Source organism: Anastrepha obliqua, chromosome 5, assembly GCF_027943255.1.
Source record: "Anastrepha obliqua isolate idAnaObli1 chromosome 5, idAnaObli1_1.0, whole genome shotgun sequence".
Lineage (NCBI taxonomy): Eukaryota > Metazoa > Arthropoda > Insecta > Diptera > Tephritidae > Anastrepha > Anastrepha obliqua.
The window spans coordinates 24,046,693-24,068,434 of NC_072896.1; the positions used below are offsets into that span (position 1 = coordinate 24,046,693).

The 21,742-nt window shown below is 37.0% G+C and overlaps 1 protein-coding gene across 3 annotated transcripts in view; it reads left to right on the forward strand.

Moving 5' to 3' along the window:
- Positions 1-21,742, forward strand: part of LOC129248017 (putative uncharacterized protein DDB_G0277255) — a 65,168-nt gene that overhangs the window by 19,811 nt on the left and 23,615 nt on the right. The window lies entirely within an intron of this gene.

The following is a 21,742-nucleotide window of genomic DNA, read 5'->3' on the forward strand; positions in this document are numbered from 1 at the left end:
CCAACGTAAGACAAGCATCTTGTCGAGGCCCTATGCTCCCGCGAGAAGTGAACAAGGAAAAAAAAATGCGCGAGCAATGGGCGCATATTTAGTTTAAAGTTTTCCTCATAAAAAGGGTAACATTGCAAAGACTTCTTTGTGAAACATTAAAGCTTATCCGCTCAAACAGAACTGGACAGTCGGCGATGCCATTAACAACACTGAAAATAAACAAAAAGGAGAATACGCGCTCTTTTCTTCTCTAGACATTCTAGATTAATTAGCTTTAGCCGAGAATTACAGAATGGAATAGGGGCCTCAAATTGTAGGGAACGTAATGCCTGCTTTAGATTTTATTTCCTGAGCTTAACTCTAGAAATTGTGTGTCTTCTACATATTATTTATATAAGCCTTATTGTGTCTCCTAATGTCAAATCATCATTAAAAAGAGCAAGAACACGAAAAGCTACCAGAAAGCCCATACGCTGATCCAGCTATGTTTCTTTTTTTTTTTTTTAAGTATTTTTTGAGTATTCATTTTTCTTCTTCACATCTTTTAGATCACAGACATACACTGCTACTTTCACCATCGCTCCCTCACCAACAAGTTACGAGTTGAGGTAACAAAAGTTGCCCTCAGACTGTGATCGGTTATGCTGCGACGGACGAGTCCCCGACCCCAAACGCAGCCTCTTTCTTTTATTAATTTTTATTATTAACTCAGCTTCAAAGACACTGCAATAGGCTTGAGCCGTCAGTGACGGTAGCCAATGGGCCTGGATAAAAAAAAAAATATTTTCAAAAAATAATGGTGGAGCAGTGTAATCCATTTCCCTATGTGTACGCAAGAATTTTAGGATTGCCTAAATCTTAAATATTTCCAGCGGAGGCAACAATTCAGTCTGACTGCGTTGCAATTAGCCCGGAATTCGCCATAGATATCTACGGTGGCAAGGTTCAATACAGATAGTCTACAGTTACAACTTTGAAATTTCTCTGGTAACACTGTCATTGGCACTTATATTTTATTTTCGAATTCGCATATTTTCATAAAGCTTATCACACGTCGCACTTTTGTTCACGAGGAAAAATCACTCATACGCCACGTCCAAACAATTGAATAAGAAAACAATAAATATACTTGGGCAGCTACGTTTTTCAACCCGAGTTAATAGTTACAAGACTGTTTGAGTAGACTGATCAATAGATCTTTTCAGGACGCAGTGCACAAACAGTCATAACAGCAATAATAGTTATAAAAGAAGCTGCGGTGTGGATTAGGAACTCGTTTGTTGCAGCTCAATCGATCACTATCTACTCTGACAGTTAAGCTGTCATTAGATCTATAAGTGCAATAATATTTCTTTCAATTGACTGTAGAGACATTCTTAATGAGCTGGTTAAGCTTTGTCTAAATTCCTGGAGATGCTTAAATCAGTCAAGCTCTGGGGGAAACTGAGCTCAAGCAAGCTCTAGATCAGGTCGGTCTAGATCGATATAGCTACACATATGTGACCTAGAAAGAACTAGATTCCTCATCAAACTAGACAGACCTTCCAATAGTATGTCGATTGGTATCATCACCGAGCAGTGCCTAATGGGAAGGCATGGAAAACGTATGGGGTTTCCCTCAAATGACTTCTGTCACACTTGCAGAAACGAGTTGCTTTCTAAACTCTTATTTTTTTTGGTTGTCCAGCAGACCTGATCGCAGTCATCCACAATATAATATATATCGATTATCCGAGAAACGAAATGGTTTCACCTTATTGGGAATTAAAGAGGGATTTTGAAATTAATGGATCCCTACTATACCCTTGTGGACATTGCCAACCAGCACAACCTTGACGCGAAGTTTAAATTAGAAAGTCACCTTCCTATTTGATCAAAGTTGTGTGTACCATAAGTGGAAAAATAACTCATTTTAAATGGCAAGAAGCAACACTTTACTTAAATTTTTAATTAAATCAATATTTAGGTAGGATGTTTTTGTTTTTATTTTTTTGTCGGGACAGGCCGGCAAGTACAGCACTCAGACACAATTAAGGGCATTCGGGCTCCCTTTTTCATTTTCTTGAAATCTAGCCGACCTCCGAAGAAATCTGAATAGATCCAGTGGTGCCAAGAGGCCAAGGTGCTCGCTTCTCAACACATCAGTGCCAAAAACCTCAAGCCTGATTCGAGCGAAGGCTGGGCAGACGCACAGAAAGTAGTCCGCCTTCTCATCCTCCTCACCACATACTGAGCAGAGCGCACTGTCTGATATGTCTAGCTTTTTCATGTGCTTCGCCTATAGAAAGTGGCCGGTCATCAGTCCAACCAGCTGCCTGCAGTCCCCTCTGCTTAGTGACAGGAGGAACTGCGACAGTCGTTCGGATATGACATCAGTTTTGTCCAGGATGTATTCTTGTTCAACATTCTACTCCAACTAAAGCTTTTCTAAACGTTTCTTGGATTTATTAATTAGATATATATTTTATATTAGAAGTTAGGTGGTAACTCTATATAAAAATATTTCTGAACTTAAGTTCCCTAGAATAGCCATATATTCATATTTCATTTCTTTTGTATATAATTTAGAATAAGTGGCAACCTTATGTGATACGCGTCAAAATTAAAATATTATTTAAATAAAAATTGCCATTCAAACTGTAAGAGCCGTTCAAGGGAAAGCAACGACTTTACAATACGTGTAAAGGGGCTTTCAATAGTGGCGTAAAATTTTTAATTTTTATAAAATCTGGTAATGTCAAAATGTCAATCGAAAAGTTACAAAAGTATGTACACATGGTAGAAAAAGTCTGCGTTCACGCACTGTTTTAAAGTATTAAAATAATTTAACGTGTTTATCTTAAAACTCTCAGTTATTTCTTTTCACTTCTTTCAAAGAAAATTATTCGTAGAGGGTATGAACAAACTTTTTTGGAGTTTCTGCTGCGTCGTGTTCAGATTACGGGATTGTAGTACAGGCTGTAGTGTAGGCTGAGCAGAAAAAGTGTGCGTTCATTTCGAATAGTGACGATTATTTGCATGGCAATTACGTTAAATTTAATTTTAAATCATTTATGTATTTGACGCGGTTAAGAACAAATCTAAAGAGGGAAAAATTGATATTAGAAATACATTTTTTGTTACTATGGACCAAAGGCGAAAAGAAATAGATATTGGTGAAAGGAAAATCATTGTAAGTTTGTGGCAAAATAGGAAGAGCTATCGTGAAATCGCGAAAATTGTTGGGAGGCAATACTCCTCGGTCCAAAGAGTGATAAACAACTTCAAGCAAACGAATTGTTTGGAGTCTAAGCCTCGTTCTGGGCGACCAAAAAAAACTGACGGAAAGAGAAGAACGCAACATAACTAGTCTTGTGAAGTCTAATCCACGAGTAACAGCAAGCCAAATTTCAAAAGACATAGAAGTAAAATACCAAAAGAAAGTACATCCAGATACAGTAAGAAAAATTCTCAAAAGAATCGGATTTCACGGCAGAGTGGCCCGAAAAAAACCCTTCATATCGCGAGTAAATCGACTTAAGCGGATGGCTTTCGCCAAGGAATACGTAAACAAGCCACCTGTGTTTTGGAATAGTGTGATTTTTTCAGATGAGAGCAAGTTTTGCATTTTCGAGATAAAAGGTCGTAAAATTATTTGGAGGAAAAACGGAACGGCACTTGGAAAGCAAAATCTGGTACCTACGGTAAAGCATGGGGGAGGAGGTGCCATGATATGGGGGTGTATGGCTAGTTCGGGCGTTGGAAATATACAGTTTATTGAGTCGATAATGAACAGGCATGATTATCTCGATATTTTAAAAACGAATTCGAGAGAAAGTGCAATCAAACTGGGACTCGGTGAAAGATTTGTTTTCCAACAGGACAACGACCCGAAACACACAGCAGAGATTGTTAGGTTGTGGTTGTTGTATAATGTTCCAAAACAACTTCGCACACCCCCACAATCACCTGACCTTAACCCCATTGAGCACTTATGGGACGTTCTAGAAAAAAAAATACGAGAGCGTACAATAACTAGCAAGGAAATTCTTAAGAACGCGCTTAAAGAGGAATGGGAAACCATAAGTCCAGAAATAACAGCCAAACTAGTTGGATCAATGAAAAGACGCCTTCTAGAAGTCATAAAAAGGCGTGGATATCCAACTAGCTATTAATTTTAAAACATTTCTATGATCTTAAGCCTTTTATTTTATTATTATTGAAGTGAACGCAAACTTTTTCCGTTTAGTTTGAATGGCCTTTTTAATTTTATGTGATCTCATTTTAAATTTGATTTTGTTATTGGTAGCGAAATATGTGTGATAGTTACGGTTAAGTGAACTAAATAAAACTCATTAAAAAAATTTGCAAAGAATATTTGCATAGGTGAACGCAGACTTTTTCTACCATGTGTATGTTTAAGTGTTTTCATCGTGAAGTGCATGAATATTAGGACCGATGATTCCGCTAGTGCTCTATGAACTTCGTGAATACATATAGTAGATGTATTTTTTTTTTTTTTTGTCAAAGTAAATTTCCACTATTTGGAAGCGTTGTTCTGGCGTGAAACGTTTCATGATGACTTGCCAAATCATACTGAACAGAAATGCCAACGCAGTTTGCCTCTCTCAGCTGTGCCATAGTTATCGATATCGATAATTCTCATGCAGCGAAGAAAACATCCCATAAAAGTAAAGTCCGATCAAAATTGTCACTGCTTTGAATAATTCTGCGCCTCACGTCTTGGTCGTAGTATCGCGATTATCGCAGGTAACGTTTAAAATAAACCAAATAAGTAAAGCGAGAGTAATCGGGAATATCTCAGTTTACATGTACCGATTGGGCTCAGCAAAAGCCTCTTTATCCGGACAATGCCACCGTGGAACCCTGGAAAGATAGGAAGTAGGAGCGGACGGAGCGTTCACTCGATAATACACCGTCTTTTCAAGAATATACAACTCTATCTGACAAGTAACTTATGGGCAATCCTCGTGAAAAAGATGGGCAATTTCATAGAATTACATATGAATATTAACCTACACATATGTACATACATTTGTACAGATCTTAGTTTATAAGGTCAAAAAAATCAATTTTTTTTTTCGTTTTAAGCGATTCCTAATATATTTCAGAATATTCACACAAAGTTACAGAGCCTAATTCTCAATATTTCCGTAGATACAAAGCCAAAGGTAGGCGAGCGTTAGGTAGTTACGCTGTGACCGGACAGCCATAGTACAAACTTTATCTTCTTTTCTCGACTTTTCATTTTTCTTTGAATTGGCGTACATGAATGAAAAAAAACTAATGAACCTTTAGAAATGAATCATAGCTTGTTCCCTTCAGTATTAAATTCTCTTCTATTTGAACTATCAAAATAGATAAAAAAATTTTTCAAGATTTTTATACCAAGTTGAAGTGAATTTTTTTTTTTATAGAAAGGCATTTTTTTCTTTAAAACCTCTAAAAAGTTGAAATTTTGAAATTTCTCTCAGCTTTCTTAGTTCATCTAGAATAAAAAATCATGATAATTAGAAATCCATTTGAATTTTTTGCTTTAGATAATAATTACGAGCCGTATCTTGTACGCCAGTTGGAAACTCCAGCGTTGCAGCGCTCTACTAACTTCTATGTTAAACATTTTTTTCAACTTATTTTAACCAGTACAAAAATTTTTTATACTTTTTAAATGTACATTAAAAGATAGAAAAAACTTTGCAGTGCTAAATTAACTTTTTCCTTAAAAAAAAAAATTGCAAAGAGATGCAATTTTTAGACCTCATAAGCCAGGTTTCCCCCTTAAGGGGTTACGTACGTTCAGCGGCGCCAAAAATGCGCTAAAAGTAAAACTGCTTTTAGAAGTAACAGTAGAAATAAATATAAAATAAATTTTTACATTGTTTATTAGTACTTAAACTTTATAATAAAATTTAATTTAATTTTTCTTTATGAAAATTAGTATATAAAAAATTATGTGACCCAAAGTACGTTGAAAAAAGGTTGCTCCAATGGGTAATTTCTCCTTGAAATGTGGAGGGATCTGTGAAAAGTAAACAACTTCTTTTAAAGTGAAGTTGTATAGTCTGTCCTCCGAATTTTTGAATTTCGAAAAATTTTGCAATTTACGCCATTTTAAGAAAAGTATGCGTTTTACGTCATAAATGTCAGACTTTAATTATGGTTATAAATTTTTTTAATACAAATATCAAAACTCCGGCTCGACAGACTATAGAGAAAACATGAATATTTAAAAAAAAATATCGCATCAAAAATATTAAAAACTGTATGAGTTCTGCATGATAATCGTGCCGGAAAAAGTAGTTTCGAGAAAAACGAGTAGTAACTGCCAGCTGCCTCAAACGAAGGACAGCTACCTGTGCGCATCAAACTCTCGTCGGGCGGTTACATTTTCTATCATAACTTTGTATCTATTCGGATTTTTTACAATCGACTTCCACAGAAATACGCCGAAAACTATAAAGAATAATAATTTGTAAAAAAAGCAAATCGATTTTTTTGAAAATTCTGGACGTACCTATGTAACCCCTTAACCCCCACAACTCTCACAGTCGAGAAAAATAGAGGCTGACATTAACTTGAGGGCCATTCATAATTGTAAATTAAAATGTAATTATTGTGTGCCTGAAACTAACGGCAACGGCACAAAATTAATGATAAAAAAAGGAAGTCGTACAAAATTATTTCTGCAGGCAGCAACTGAAGAAAAAGCTAATCCACGCTTAACTTTCGCGGAAATGAATCTTCGCTAAAAATGTGCTTACCAGCAGCAGCAGCAACTGCCGTTATCGCTAGCACTACCGGTTGGCACTCGATGCTGGTGTTCGCATTTGTGTGTGAGCAAGCGAGTTTCTGGTTGTAACGAGTTCGTAAGGTAGCCGCAGGTTTTTATTGTGTACATAACTATTAGATATTTTTGTTTGTATGTATATGTATGTACATAATATACTCTACTGATTAGCTACGATTATTTAACTATGTACTGTACTCGTCATGAGAAAGATTTTCGCTGTTGTAATTACACAAAAAAGATGGAGAGGCTTGAAAAAAGCTTGTAAAAATATGCGCATTAAGGCGGGGTAACGTTGCAACAGTCGCTATAAATTATTTTTATTTTAATTACAGAGGCCGAAGTCGTCATTCTGCTTTGCATAAATAATTTTTCGTTTCACTTGGCAACACGTGGCTTAAAAAAGGGCAAGTAATTATTAAAGAGGAAAGCAGTAGAATATTGAGTCATCTGCCGTTTTGTGCCTAATGTCACAATTGTTGTTTTTTTTTTGCAGTATTTTAAAATTTGCCTAATTTGGTCCCAAGCTGATCTAAATTGTTTGAAGAAACTCGTATTAAACTGTATTTGCCGCTGATATTGTGTTACGGAATCTGTAATAAAATTTGCTGGCGCTTATTTTTGCGGAGCATTTTAACCAAATATTTCTTAATTCTTGGTAATTTCTTGTTAATTTTGAAATGTCGCATTTTTTTTTTAAATCTAAAAAATATTACGTTTGTAGTGCCGATGGAGGTGAAAATGTTCTATAAAAATATTCCATGGAAAATTTCAGTAGGGGTCTTCACAAACAGTGCACGATAACCGTTTCTAATGCACGGTTGCCCAAACTTAATCACCAATTTGGTTTTTGAATTACTTTTAACTAACTAAAAAAATTTTTGTTGAGAGATGGAAATCTTTATTTTGACATTTGTGGTATGCTTGTATATTTCAATACTGCAGCTGTCTAGTTCATAAGTGCCAAAAATAAAAATCTTCCAAAAGGGTGGTTAATTTTACTGTCAAATCTGAAGGACTTAAGTCTGCATACAGCAGCATATTTTCTTATTTCCCAGAAAGTATACAATAATTTATATTTATATTTATTCATAAATTAAAAAAAAAAATTTAATTATTTCACTTGACTTATAATAAAAAAAATTAATAAAACAACAAAAAAGCGGTATGACAAAAGTCTACATACTATACATCCATCTAATTTGATTCCCGGAAGCAAAGCAAGCATTAAAAAAGTAGCTGTAAAGTACCATTATTGGAAAATTTCAGTTTATAGATTGTCGTTGCATACATACATACATACATACATAAATGTGATAATCCGTATGAGCTCGTTTGAAAATAAAAAGCAACCCATCCCCCCAAACAAAGCTGTCCAGAAAAGATATAAGCTCCATTTTAAGGGAAATCGACCAAAATCCGAGAATTAGTGCTCCAAAATTGGTCCCACACATCGTCGAAACATCCGAAAAAAGTGTTCATCCAAGAACTATTTAGAGATGTCTTAATAATAGCAGATATTTCAGCAGGACACCACGTAAAACACTTCTGATTTCAGAAAAAAATTGTCGCCTTCGGCTTAAGATTGCACGGGCGCATATTGGCAAGGGAACGGCTTTCTGGTCTAAAGTTTTATTTAGTGATGAACCAAAGTTCAAGGAGAAAAAGTAATGCGAATATGCAAATGAAAAATTCTATACCGTAAAGCATGGCGGTGGTAGCCTAATGGTTTTGAGAGTTACAGCTGCATCTGGCGTTGGAAAGATGACCTTTATTCAGAGGCATACCTGGAAGACGTAGCACCAATGGCAGCGAAAAAATTCATTGATAATGTCATCGAAATCAGTTTTTTCAGTTTCATCCCTTTCTACACTTAATAACGCCAAATCGCACAATCGTTCTTCACCCCAAGAATGATAGAAAGAAGACTGCGCCCATCAGAGAGTACGTGACGTCACATTTTTCCAAGTTGTGCAGTATTGCCAACCATTTGCTCTTCGCAATAAATTTATTGCTTTTTTATACCGAAAATGCGAAAATTTTGAAGTTTCGTGTTTGCTTCTTTTTTTTTAATTTAAAGTTACCGATACTTTAAGTTAAAAAAAACTGTATTATTATACAAAAGAAGGTTAACAAAGGTCACTCTTAGAAGATTTTAGTGCTAATGAAAATTAGTTGGTTCTTATAAAATTTGATAGTTTGAAAGTGTGAATTTAATTTTTTGCTCCTTTTAAGGTTATGCAAGAATATTAAATGTCCCTTTCTCAACTCTTCTTAAGATTGAAAACCTTTTCACACATTTTAAAAGGCGTTTGAATTTACTAAATGCGAATTAAAGCCATAGAGGTGTAATCATTTCTTCCGGCCATCAATCCTTAGTGGGACATAGGGCATCAAGAGGTGTATTCATTGTAAAAATAAGCAACCAAATACCAGAAAATACTAAAGAAACCATACTGACATTTTTACAAAAAGAGTACCTTATCTAGTTACATAACCTCAAATATAGCAAATAAGTCGTTCTGCTTAACAAAAAAAATCATAAATTTAATTCTACATAAGCATAACACATTTATTAAAAAAAAAACGCACATTCTAAAGACAATTTGTCACGCATACAAAGTTCTTTAAGTGATTCAATAAAAATTTGGTGTTTAATTTTCTTTGAATGGGCATTTTAGTGCGTTTTTATATTCAAAACTAGGCAACACTGCAGTAGCGAGAGAGAGATTTAACTGCCGAAAGCAGAAGAACACCAACAACACCTGTAATCGCCTGGCAATGCCACCAGATGTTATAAAAAAGTAAAGCTAAATAAAACTGGGTGAATTATTTAAATAATTATTAAAAAATGTATATTTTACAAAACTAATATAAACATTATATTTTAATTAGAACAGGCTAGAAAAATGTCATGAAGAAAGAACTAAAACTCCGAGACTAAATAACAAAAAAAAAGCTAAATCAAGTTACGAAAATGGTAGTCTGGCCATACTGGAGCTAAAATCACGTAACTCGTTGTCAAATTCGCTGAGAGCAAAGTAACGGGACAACGATAGGCGCCATCTCATTATTCTTTCCATCATGTTCTTCACCCTTAAATAAGACAGTATAAGTTTTAACTTGCTGATGGATCTCTCGCAGCTAGCAATGGAAACTGCTATTATCAGTAGAATTTGAATTGCTACGCGAAGATTCGGAAACACGCTTTCATCTCCGAACTGCACAATGAATTCGAGGAGTGTTTCTGGACTTGAAATGGTATTTTTTCGGCTCGTGAGCAACATCCTGCAGTCAAGAATTTCTTCTTAAAGTTCATTGCCATCAATATCACTCTCGTCGAATTGACCTAACTCGTTGCACTTTTTTTTGATATTGTATTATTTTTCCTGATAAATAAGATCTTTGACATCGAGAAGAAATCCAAATTTTTCATCGATTTCATTCCACCGTACGAATCTTCCGTTCATTTCTTGAAATAGTCAATCGACTATTTCTTTCAAGACCCTTTTCATTTCTTCGATGCCACTCAAACCTGCATCAATCGCAATCTCACCATCCATATTTTTTATTCTTCTTCGGCGTCTTTCAGTTGCAATGTCCCATTTTTGACATAATAGTATCCCTTCCTCGAGTGAACTATCAACGATGGCCTCTCTTTCATTTTCGAAATAATTTTGAAGAGCCTTCAAATCTTCAGCAGCATCGTGAAAATTCATCGTGTGATCTTGCAGCCTCTTTTGAACGCGTTCAATGCGGATTTGTACTTTATTTCACAATCCCAGCAAGATCAAGAAATCATACTTCAACTTTCGGTTGTTTAGTAGCTGGGCATCACAATGCAATTTCGATAATGAATTTCCAAAATTAGTGATTATAGATATCATATAACAAATTTAGGGTGGGCTATATAAAATTAGCTTTTTGAATCGGCTAAAAAAAAAAAACTAATCAATATTTTCTCAAACTTCTTTTTTTACTTTGAATATTGAACATTGTCATTTATGAATGAAAAATAATATCGTTCAAATGACTGCCACGAAAGGCTTTACAGTAGGCCATTCGATCAACCCAATTTTTAAGCACATTTTCGATTGTTTGGGCTCCAATTTCATGAATGGCAACTTCGATTTCGTATTTTAAAGCATCAATTATCTCTGGATGGTTCGCATAGCATTTGTCCTTTACGGCTCCCCACAAAAAATAGTCCGACAAGCTTAAATCACAGCTCTGCTTAATAACGCTCGCCATTTACTGTAACCGCGGAAGAAGAAGAAGACTCACCACTTTGGCAATAGGTTTTCAATATTTCCCAATTTTGTTCAAGCGTATAGCGTCCCATTTCGTAAATGTCAAACCTTTAAGTAAATTATGAACACATTTGACATGTCACTTGTATTACCATTCTCAAAAAAATAGGTGGTTCAAAAAGCAAACGCTATATGGCCCACCCTGCAAAAAGATATTCTTCGATAAAAATGAATACTCACCGAAATGGTGGCTCGTTACACACTTTTTATCTTTATGTGACAAAAAATCAAACTATTGAACAATATTTCACTGTATTGAGAAAAAGAGGATGAAAAACACTGAGCGAAGGTTATGAGAGTAGAAGTGCCGTGAAGTAGCAAGTTAGTTGCATGCAAAGACGTAAAATGTCGGGCGGTCCTTCGTTTCCCACCTCCGTGTTTTCTTTCAATCGCACATACTGCTTTCTTCGTCGCGCTCGCGCCCCTCCACTCTGTTCGAAGTTTTTCGAGTCACCGGCAGTCATCAGCTAAACCGGCTTTGACTTTAAACAGCGTAGAGGGGCGCGGATAGTATAGGTTTCAGTTTTTCTCGCTGACGAGTATACAGTTTACAGAGTCGACTATCCTGACTTCTTGTATCTTTATTTAAAACTGAAGTTCAAAATCGCGATTGAATATACAATGTTGAGATGTCGCTTTGCGACGCCCCCTAGAGTGGCGCCCATGGCACGTGCCCTGCTTGCCATACCCTAGTTACGCCACTGCCTTTATTGAAGTTACTATGGACCGATATAAATATAAAATGAATGGTAGAACAACATTTGACGCAATCTGTTGAACAACAACAACAAGACAATGGCCCTAAGCAATGATCCTAATTCCCCAAGAAGGGCTCGTATATTACACACTCAGACAACTAAATACACCACCGCAGAATCCGGATTGAAATCCGATAGAGCATGTTTGGGAGCTTCTAGAGCGAAAACTTCGACGAAGTATAGTAAATGTCGCAAGATCGATAAAGAAAAGAGTTGATTGATGGGGCATGAAACTAAAAAACGCAGGAAGAGCTTACCCAACTAGTTGGATCAACGCCTTCAAACAGTGATTGCTAATGGTGGAGGACCTACTAAATACTAAAGTATTCACAAAATCTAGTTCTAAAATGAATGCATTTTTTGACGTGATAACGTCTTATAATTCGATTTAACAGGCTGCTCGCACGAAAAAATGTGTCGTTACCTTGCTCATTGCCGTTACCTTGAATGAACTGCAAGCGAAAGCGCGGAGCGAACGACAAAGCAAACGAACGGCAACGTTCGACATCTTGCTCTCTCCTACTTAAGTGAGCGTACATACATATAGTATAAGCATACATACATATAGTATATGCGCATATGTGCATATATAAATTCACGTATTTGTATTTGCATATGCCTTCTTATTGATTATTATTAATTTGATTAACTTGAAGAATTTAAAATAAAACCAAGTTTGTTAATAATACCTGTTGTTTTAATGTTATTATTATTTTTTGACGTGATAACGTCTTATAATTCTATGTAGCCGGTTGCACGCACCAAAAAATGCGTCGTTATCTTGCTCATGCGTCGTTACCTTGCTTGAACAGCATGTTATGTTCTGTTATGTTCTGTTATGTTATGTTATGTTATGTTATGTTATGTTATGTTATGTTATGTTATGTTATGTTATGTTATGTTATGTTATGTTATGTTATGTTATGTTATGTTATGTTATGTTATGTTATGTTATGTTATGTTATGTTATGTTATGTTATGTTATGTTATGTTATGTTATGTTATGTTATGTTATGTTATGTTATGTTATGTTATGTTATGTTATGTTATGTTATATTATGTTAAAGTATATTATGTTATGTTAATGTTAACTCATTCTCTATATCCATACAAAATATCTATCAAACAAATAAAATTAAAATTGTCTTTTGAAAAATGCAACCATTCAATCAGTATTTTCTTATGACGTTATCACGTTAAACCATCGTCAGTAAACCGACTTTACAGACAACCTCTTTTTTTAACTAATTGAACGGTATGTAGACTTTTGTCAAATCGTTTTTCAATTATGGTATACATAACTTCTAGGAAATAAAAAAATATGCTGCTGTATGTAGACTTAAGTCCTTCACTGTATAACGCATTGTTGTACTTTTTGGCTGCTGCATCAAGCAATTAGTAAAGTTTTTCATTATATTTTCAACCATCAAAACGAAATGCTTTTGCGTATCTTTATTTTTTTTCATCTCATTCATATTTGCTTCATCTCTTGAAGTGATTTTCTTATGAAAAAATATATCAGCGCAATTACTTCAATTGCACCTTCCCTTACAGCCTTATTTTTTAGTAAGAACGAAACGTCTCACAAACTATTCGCGTGTGGGTGAAATCATCTGGAACCGGAATTCTGCATCGTGCGCACTGTTTTTATGTTGTTTATCTTTTCTGCTTGCGTTCTCTTCTAACAGTTGGGCAGAAGAATAGAGAAATGTATTCGCATTCATCTGCTTGGCAGCGATTAACGATCAGCTGTTTTCGCCCTGAAGCACTACTACGAGTTTAGAGCCCACGCACGAATAGCAATCATTTCAGCGAAATAAACACTCGTTTCGTCATACATAATGAGGCTGTTAACTATTGTTTAGTACTATGAGAAATTTTTAATATGAAGAATAAATTTAAATTCCTACACAGGCATGCGTCTGCGTACATACAACTTTGTTGAATAATTTAACTGTGGGCATGGAAGCCAATTTTTTTTTTTCATTTATTATCTCATAGACAGAAAAAAAATAAAATAGTGTTTTACGGTGCGATTATTTTGCTTTCCGAGGGTAAATGCATTGTGAAGAATTATTTTTCATAAACTTTCATCCATGGTTGCCAAGTTCACAAAACAATTTTAATTTTTGCAGATCGTCAGCGACGAAGCCTATTGCCGATGAACATCGCTTTAGAGTGCCACGGTGGCTGAGTCAAACACATGCCTCACACTAATGTCTGCAATCATGCCAAGTCACCTGCCACAACGGCCAGAACTGATCTATTGTGGCAACCCTCTATTCGGTTACAGGCTTTCAAAGATCCCCGTATTAAGAAACTTCGCAGCTCCCTTGCCGAGATGCAACTTAGATTGTATGCATCTCGATGCACCAGGCGGATTAAAATCCCTAGTTTCACTAGGGCAAATTTCCAAGCTCTGCTGTTTTCTGCTCGACATCACTAAACCTACTCCGATCAAAATGTGCAATGCCCAAACTTGGCAAGTGATTCATTACTTTGCAAAGGCTAGTGAAAAAGGCAGTGAATGCTCGGGCATCGTGATTTGTAAGGTCAAGAAGTATTTTGGATATCGTTGCTCATATGGCGGAATGAATTCTGCGACTTGGGTCTCCTTATTTCTTCGGTACATGGGAGATTGTGCCGTGAGTTCCTGAGCGGCCTTTTCTCTGACGCACTGCTCTTTTTCGATAGTTTCGCAACAGTTTTAAGTCCCACAGGGTAGTAGCAAGCCATTTAAAATCCTATGGTGGGTTCAATTCAGCGTATAAGCAAAAATAATTCGTCTGACAGGGCCAACAGTTTAAATATGATATAATAAAAGCATTGAGATTTAGTTCGCCACTAGAATACAAGGGGTGAAAGATAGGTATATTATTTACTGAACGCTTCGGAGCATCTGTCTTCATGGATGCTCTAAAATGAACTATGGAATAGTTAAAGGAATCTAAACATCTTCATATCAAGAGCTATGTGTGTTTAACTAGACCAGTGAGCTTCTTTCAGTCGCAAACCCCAGTCATTTGGAAGAATTGTAAAATTTACCTAGGCTCAGAATGAACCGAGACTAATATTGCTATCTTCAGACAGCCAAATAGTCAGGTAGTCAGGTAGCCAGGTTGCTATAAAAGTGCTTGGCTTTGTAATATCTACGAGTATATAAAGCCCTGGAAAGGAGTGAAGAAAGAACGTCATGAATTCACGGAGCTCTTCGCCACAGCGTTTCCCTAATATTAATGACTAGCAAACCCGGCCCCCTTCGCTGGGCACACTAAAATAGAATAGATATGGTTTAGAACAGAAAATATATGATTTTCATATTATTTATTTCTTTATTCTTTATTCAAGCGCTTTGGCATAAACAATATTTTTTGTTTTTCTATTTGTTTTTGAGTAAATATAAAATATAAATTGAAAATCAGGAAAAAAGAAGATTGTTTTCAAATTTCAAATCAACGCATATGAATAAACAATCGTCTTTTTTCCTGATCATCCATGAATTTTTCGTTTCAATTTATATGTTTTATTAAGCATTGGAGCTTTTTTAACCATTATCCATTTATATTTTTCAAAAAAAAAAAACGAAAAAAAAATTTTTTTCCACGAACACATAATTTCATTCGGGTTTCACATTAAATTCTCAAATTTCGTAAGAAATTATTCACTGTTCCAAAATCCACTCCAAAAAAATTCACAAACAATTTTTACATGTTGCACTTACGTTTTTTCCTTATGGCATCCAAATCAGAAAGAAATATTGACACATTGTAACTCACACTGTCAATTTGACAGTTCAGTTCCGCCCCAAGCGTTAAAAAAGTAAGCGACATTATGGCTGGCTCAAAAGAACGCTGTACCCGTTGCCACTGCTCCGAATTACAACCAAACTTTACGAAACCCATTTTCAATACTGACTTAACAATATGTGTAAGTTTGGTTTAATTCGGTGCAAAGACACGGCGGGTCCACGTTTTGGCATATATTTCGAGACCCTAGGCATCAATAGGTATGAAAATTACTCCGTATTAAAGCACTTATCAACAGCTTTCATTTGATACCCATATTGTTCATACACAACCAAAGGTTACCCGGGTCCACGTTTTGACCTATAACTCGAGACCCCAGTCACGGAGCGACATGAAAAGTACTCTGTACTAAAGCATTTACCAACAGCTTCAATTTGATATCCATATTGTACAAACACATTCTAGGGTCCACGTTTTGGTCTCTATCTCGAGACCCTAGTCACGGAGCGGCATGAAAAATACTCTGAACTAAAGCATTCACCAACAGCTTCCATTTGATACCCATATTGTACATACACATCCGAAGGTTACCCGGGTCCACGTTTTGACCTATATCTCGAGCCCTATTTCCAAAATAAAATATAATCCATGTTACTCGTGGATAATGTAGCTTTCGAATGGTGAAAGAATTTTTAAAATCGGTCCAGTAGTTTTTGAGCCTATTCATTACAAACAAACAAAGTTTTCCTCTTTATAATATTAGTATAGATTAGTATAGATAAGGAATAGCTGATGAAGAATAATGGCCCAAAGTGGCTTGCCTTTAGAAATCTCCAAATGAGAAGATGCTCTAGTGCCTTTAGATTTACTGAAGCTCTCAACACTGGCCAAGCTTGGCTAATTGCAGGCAGAAGGAGCTGCTATGCTGCAGAGCCCACAAGAGTTAACTGTGGTAAACGATCTTTAATCATCATTAAAATGGACAAAAATTATTTATCTCGACTAACTGCTATTCGCATGCAGGACTGTATGTATATCTGACAGGATAATGGCGGGGAATCGTGCATACTACGTCAAAATAAATCTCCTGAAATCAAGATATCTCTGACGGAGGTGCAAACTCGCATTTATAAATCGCTCATTCGACCCGTGTTGACCCACGGCGCAGAAATTTGGAGCATAAATCTTGCTGACGGCAAGCGTAAAATATTGGCGCGTACAAAATTAAGCACAATAAGCAGCTGCAAAGTCTCTGCAATGACGAAGAATTGTAAGATTTTTCAAGTTGCAACGCATCAGATGGGAAGGTCACATCATCGGCATGGATGACGGTAGAGCACAAAAACTTCTGCTGCACTACAATCCTTTATACTCAAGACGCCGTGACAAACCAAAAACAACTTGGCTGCATAACGTCACCGAGGATCTGAAAAAATTTGGCGTCAAAAACTGGAAATCTCTAGCGCTGGATCGTGTTGAATGGAGGAAGATTGCTGAGGCAGCTGAAGCCCATCGTGGGCTGTAACGCTAATAGATGATGATGATGATGAACTGCTATTACACAGTGCATGGGCAAACTTGGACTGGAGCACAAACTCAGCGTAGCTGTTACTCCTCAGGGGTAGATGAAATATTGAAACAACACCTCGCAGCTGATCAGTATTTTCAAAATATATACTATTATAAAGGGTTTTTCAATAAGGGCGGGTAGATGTTGAAATGGAATAAAATGGCGTTTGCTGTGTGGCACGTAGCGCTGTCCTGCTGGAACCACATGTCGGCTAGGTCCATATGGTTCAATATGGGCCATAAGAAATTGGTTATCATCGTTGTGTAGCGTTCGCTGTTGACGGTGACCGCCTCACCAACGTCGTTTTCAAAAAAGTACGGACCAATGACGCCGCCGGCCCAAAATCCACACCAAACGGTAACTTTTTGAGGATGCATTATCACCTGGTGAACCTCGTGTGGATTGGTGTCGTCCCATATACGGCAATTTTTTTTTGGTTAACACAGCCATTCATCCAAAAATGCGCCTCGCCACTAAAGATGATTTTTCGCCCAAAACTGGGGTTCTCTTCCAAACGATTCGAAGCCCAGTCAGCGAACAAACGGCGTTGTCTATGGTCATCAACTTTGAGCTCCTGGGTCAGTTGGATCATGTACGGGTGTAGGCCCAAGTCCCGACGCAAAATTCGCCAAGTTGAAGTCTGCGAAAGGCCAAGTTCTTGTGCACGGCGAGGAATAGACTGCCTCGAGTTCTGCTGTACACTTTCACGGACCGCGGCAATGTTCTCGGCTGATCTTGCGTTCCTTGAACGTACGGGTGTTGGCTGATTGTTTACTAACCCGGTCGTCTCAAATTTGGCCACCAAACGTTGAAGAGTCGACTTTGAAGGCCCACCACGTCTACCGAAAAATGGGCGCAATGCGCGCAACATTTGCGTTAATGAACACTCATTTTGATAATAAAGTTTTATCATTTGAACGTGCCGTTCAATCGTGTAACTTGCCATGATGATTTGACATAAACACTGAATAATAAACAAAAGATTTGACAGATGTCACCAAAACAAAATGGCTGCCACAGGGCGCCAAAATCGACCCGCGCCAATTGAAAACCCCTTTAGAAAGAAGTATTTGATAATTTAACAGCGATGAGCCATATCAATTCACTAAATTTGTACTGGCTCCTAAGAAGATTTCCCACTCACACTACTTTGGCAATATTGTTATCCATTGCTGCCTGTGTCCCTGATTTTTAGCGTTTGACGAAACTTTACTCACTCGCCACATAAACCAACAACCGGGTTTTCCCTACAGGGTATCTGTGAGTAACCCATCCATACAGAAAGTGGAAGTTTGCTCATGCTAAGCTTCGCTACATGGAAGACGGGCATAACAACAGCGATAATACGAAAGTGACTTTGCATTACTGCACAACTACAATAAAAGACAGCACTTACATTCGACTACTGTGCTGATGTATGCCGCTATGTAAGTGCATATTTTTATGTTGTAAAGATTGCAAGCTTAATTATGTAAGTCTTGTAGTTATTAATTTAGCCTTATGCAATTTAGCCGACCACATTTACAATGTTTAATACTTCGGTACATTGAACTGTGTGCGCTGTGCCAATAGGTCAAGATCTACAAATTATTATTGAATTGCTATTTTAGTAGCTGCAAGAGCGAGAAACTTTTTTCTGGGCACAAATTACAGTTAAAGGTAGCATTTGCGTGACATCGTTTTTCTTCAGTTGCAACATAATTTTATGTAAATTCCGAATTTGCTAGGAACGGTGACGTAAAAAATCGTACCATACAAATTCATCCGCCCTAACCTGCATACTAGGTTTTTCAATAAGTTTTGCGGTTCGATAAGAGATTTAAATTCTGCAAATTCATTATTTTCTTACAAGCCATTTAGTATCGATGTGTCACAGTATTTCTCACCAAGGATCATAGAATACATATGTAGTTGTGCCTTCCGAATTCGCTATGTCGTAAGAGCCTATGAATAAATAAACAAAAGGAAGGGGGATTACTTGTTTGTGAAGATGAAGAGTAGGCGAAAGCAATGGAAACAACCAAGCACAAAAAATCATGCGCACACATACTTTCTTGCCACGGCGTCTACTGCCGGAAAGCGCAAACAAAATACATTTGGAGGCTTTATATTAATTTCTGTTTTCACAATTTAACAAGCGGCACTTCATATTGCCAAGCCATTCACTGAGTTCTCACAAACATGTTATTTCTCCTCGCTTTGCTTGTTTTGTATTGGAAAGGGAACTGACGTCAGACATGTAAAAAACGCGAAAAATAAAGTAACTGTTTTAGGAAGGCGGCACCTATACCACTCAATTCGCCATCAATTAGTGCAGCAGAAAGATGGGTTGCTGAATTTAAACGTGGTCCTACAAGCCTTGAATACGATCCAAGTTAAGTACGTCAAAAAACAGCAACAACGCCAGAAATCATAGAACAAATACAGGATATCGTATTGGAAAATCGTCAAGTGACCAAGTAGAAGCCCTAAGCATCTCATTGGGCAGTGTGAGCAATATTTTCACTGAAGTATTGGCGGCCGCCGTAGCCGAATGGGTTGGTGCGTGATTACCATTCGGAATTCACAGAGAGGTCGTTGGTTCGAATCTCGGTGAAAGCAAAATTAATAAAAACATTTTTCTAATAGCGGTCGCCCCTCGGCAGGCAACGGCAAACCTCCGAGTGTATTTCTGCCATGAAAAAGCTCCTCATAAAAAAATCTGCCGTTCGGAGTCGGCTTCAAACTGTAGGTCCCTCCATTTGTGGAACAACATCAAGACGCACACCACAAATAGGAGGAGGAGCTCGGCCAAACACCTAACAGAAGTGTACGCGCCAATTATATTATTTATTTTTTTTTTATTGGGTTTCAGAAAGCTGTGTGCGCAACGGGTGCCGCATTCGCTAACAATGGAGCAAAAACACATTCGCATGCGACTTTCTCCGCAACATTTAGAGTGTTTTCGACAGGAGATAGATAGATTTTAGGCATCGTTTCATCTTTATTGATGAGACTTGGGTCTATTAGATTAGATTAGATTTGTGGGGAGTTGGACAAGTCCAAGCACTTAATCAGGAGACCATTGTACTACACCCGGATAGATTTCAGTAGAAAGAATAGAGATAGGAAAGAAAAAACTTGGGTGGTAAGACGGATCACTCTTTCACAAATCTCTTGAATTCACTGAGGAATTTTAAGGCATCCGGAAGAGGAAGTGTATGAACTTTATCCATACTCAGTACATCACAACCCAATATCAGAAGTCTGGTTCTGGAAAACGCCCGAAACTGCTACAGAGAAAATGCTCTGCAGTGGCGTCATCCTCAAGACAGGATAGGCATATCGGGCTGTCTACGGCCCCCATGGCAGCCATATGCTGGCGTTGTGCTCTGTGATTACACTCTCAGGTCCTTTCTGCTGAGTTTTAGGAGAAAGGTCGCTATTTTCCTGTTTGGTTCTTTCACAAAGCACTTGGCTACTCGGCACGAACTCAACCCATACCAACGTCCTCTATGGGTAGACCTCATGAAGTCGTCAATCCATGCAGAATTGACACCTAGAAAGGGTTCAGGTTCTAGTGGCACACTTGCAGAGCCTTCATTAGCCAATTTATCAGCTAACTCCTTTCCTGTCCCTTGAGTCTATCACCATGATCCTTAATCAAAACCAGAGGCTAAAGAGTGGTGGGAATCTGGTGCTGCGGCTCTAAAACGAGTTCGTGTTCAGAAATCCGCCAAAGAAGGTGTTTTTTTGCGATGCGAAAGGAATTTCGTCTGTGAAGTACTTGCAAACTGGTAAAACAATAACTCCTGAATATTATTGTAACCTTTCAGACCAGCTGATGGAAAAAAGTCGATAAAAAAAGACCCAGTTTGCAAAGGGAAAAAATTCCTTTTCATCAGGACAATACACCGTATCACAGAAGAATTTTGACAATGACTAAAATATATGAATTAAAGTTCGAATTGTTGGAGCATTCGCTGCATTCGGCAGATTTGGCCTCTAGCGACTTCCATCTGTTTCTAGACCTAAAAAAATGCATGCGTGGAAAGCGTTTTTCATCAAATTATGAGCTCACAATAGTTGTGGAAGTGTATTTTGCAGTCCTTCCAGATTTTCACTTCAAGGATGGATTTCATAAATTGGAGTCTCATTGGAACAAGTGTATTGATGTTCAGGGAGACTATATGGAATAATAAAGTGTCTTTCAAACCATAAAATTGCGTTTTTCCTATCGAGCCGCAAACCTTATTGAACAACCTAGTACAAATTCCCTTTATATGAAAAAAAAAATTACTATAATAAGTTCTAACCAGTTCTGTTGTATGCAGTACAGTGTACTCTTATGTATACATATATACTCCAATAAATATTACGGATCTATAATAACGCATCAAAACACGTCCTTATTCCCATTTAGCGTAAGTTATACCTACATACCAAATTAGTAAAAAAAAAAAATCTTAAAACCCACACAACTCTATTAATTTTAATTCAATTACAGTCAAGTATAGCTCATTCGACGAAAAATTAAATTTACTATAACAGTAGTGTACTAAAAAAAATCCTCAATATCGGATAATATCGTAAAAATTATG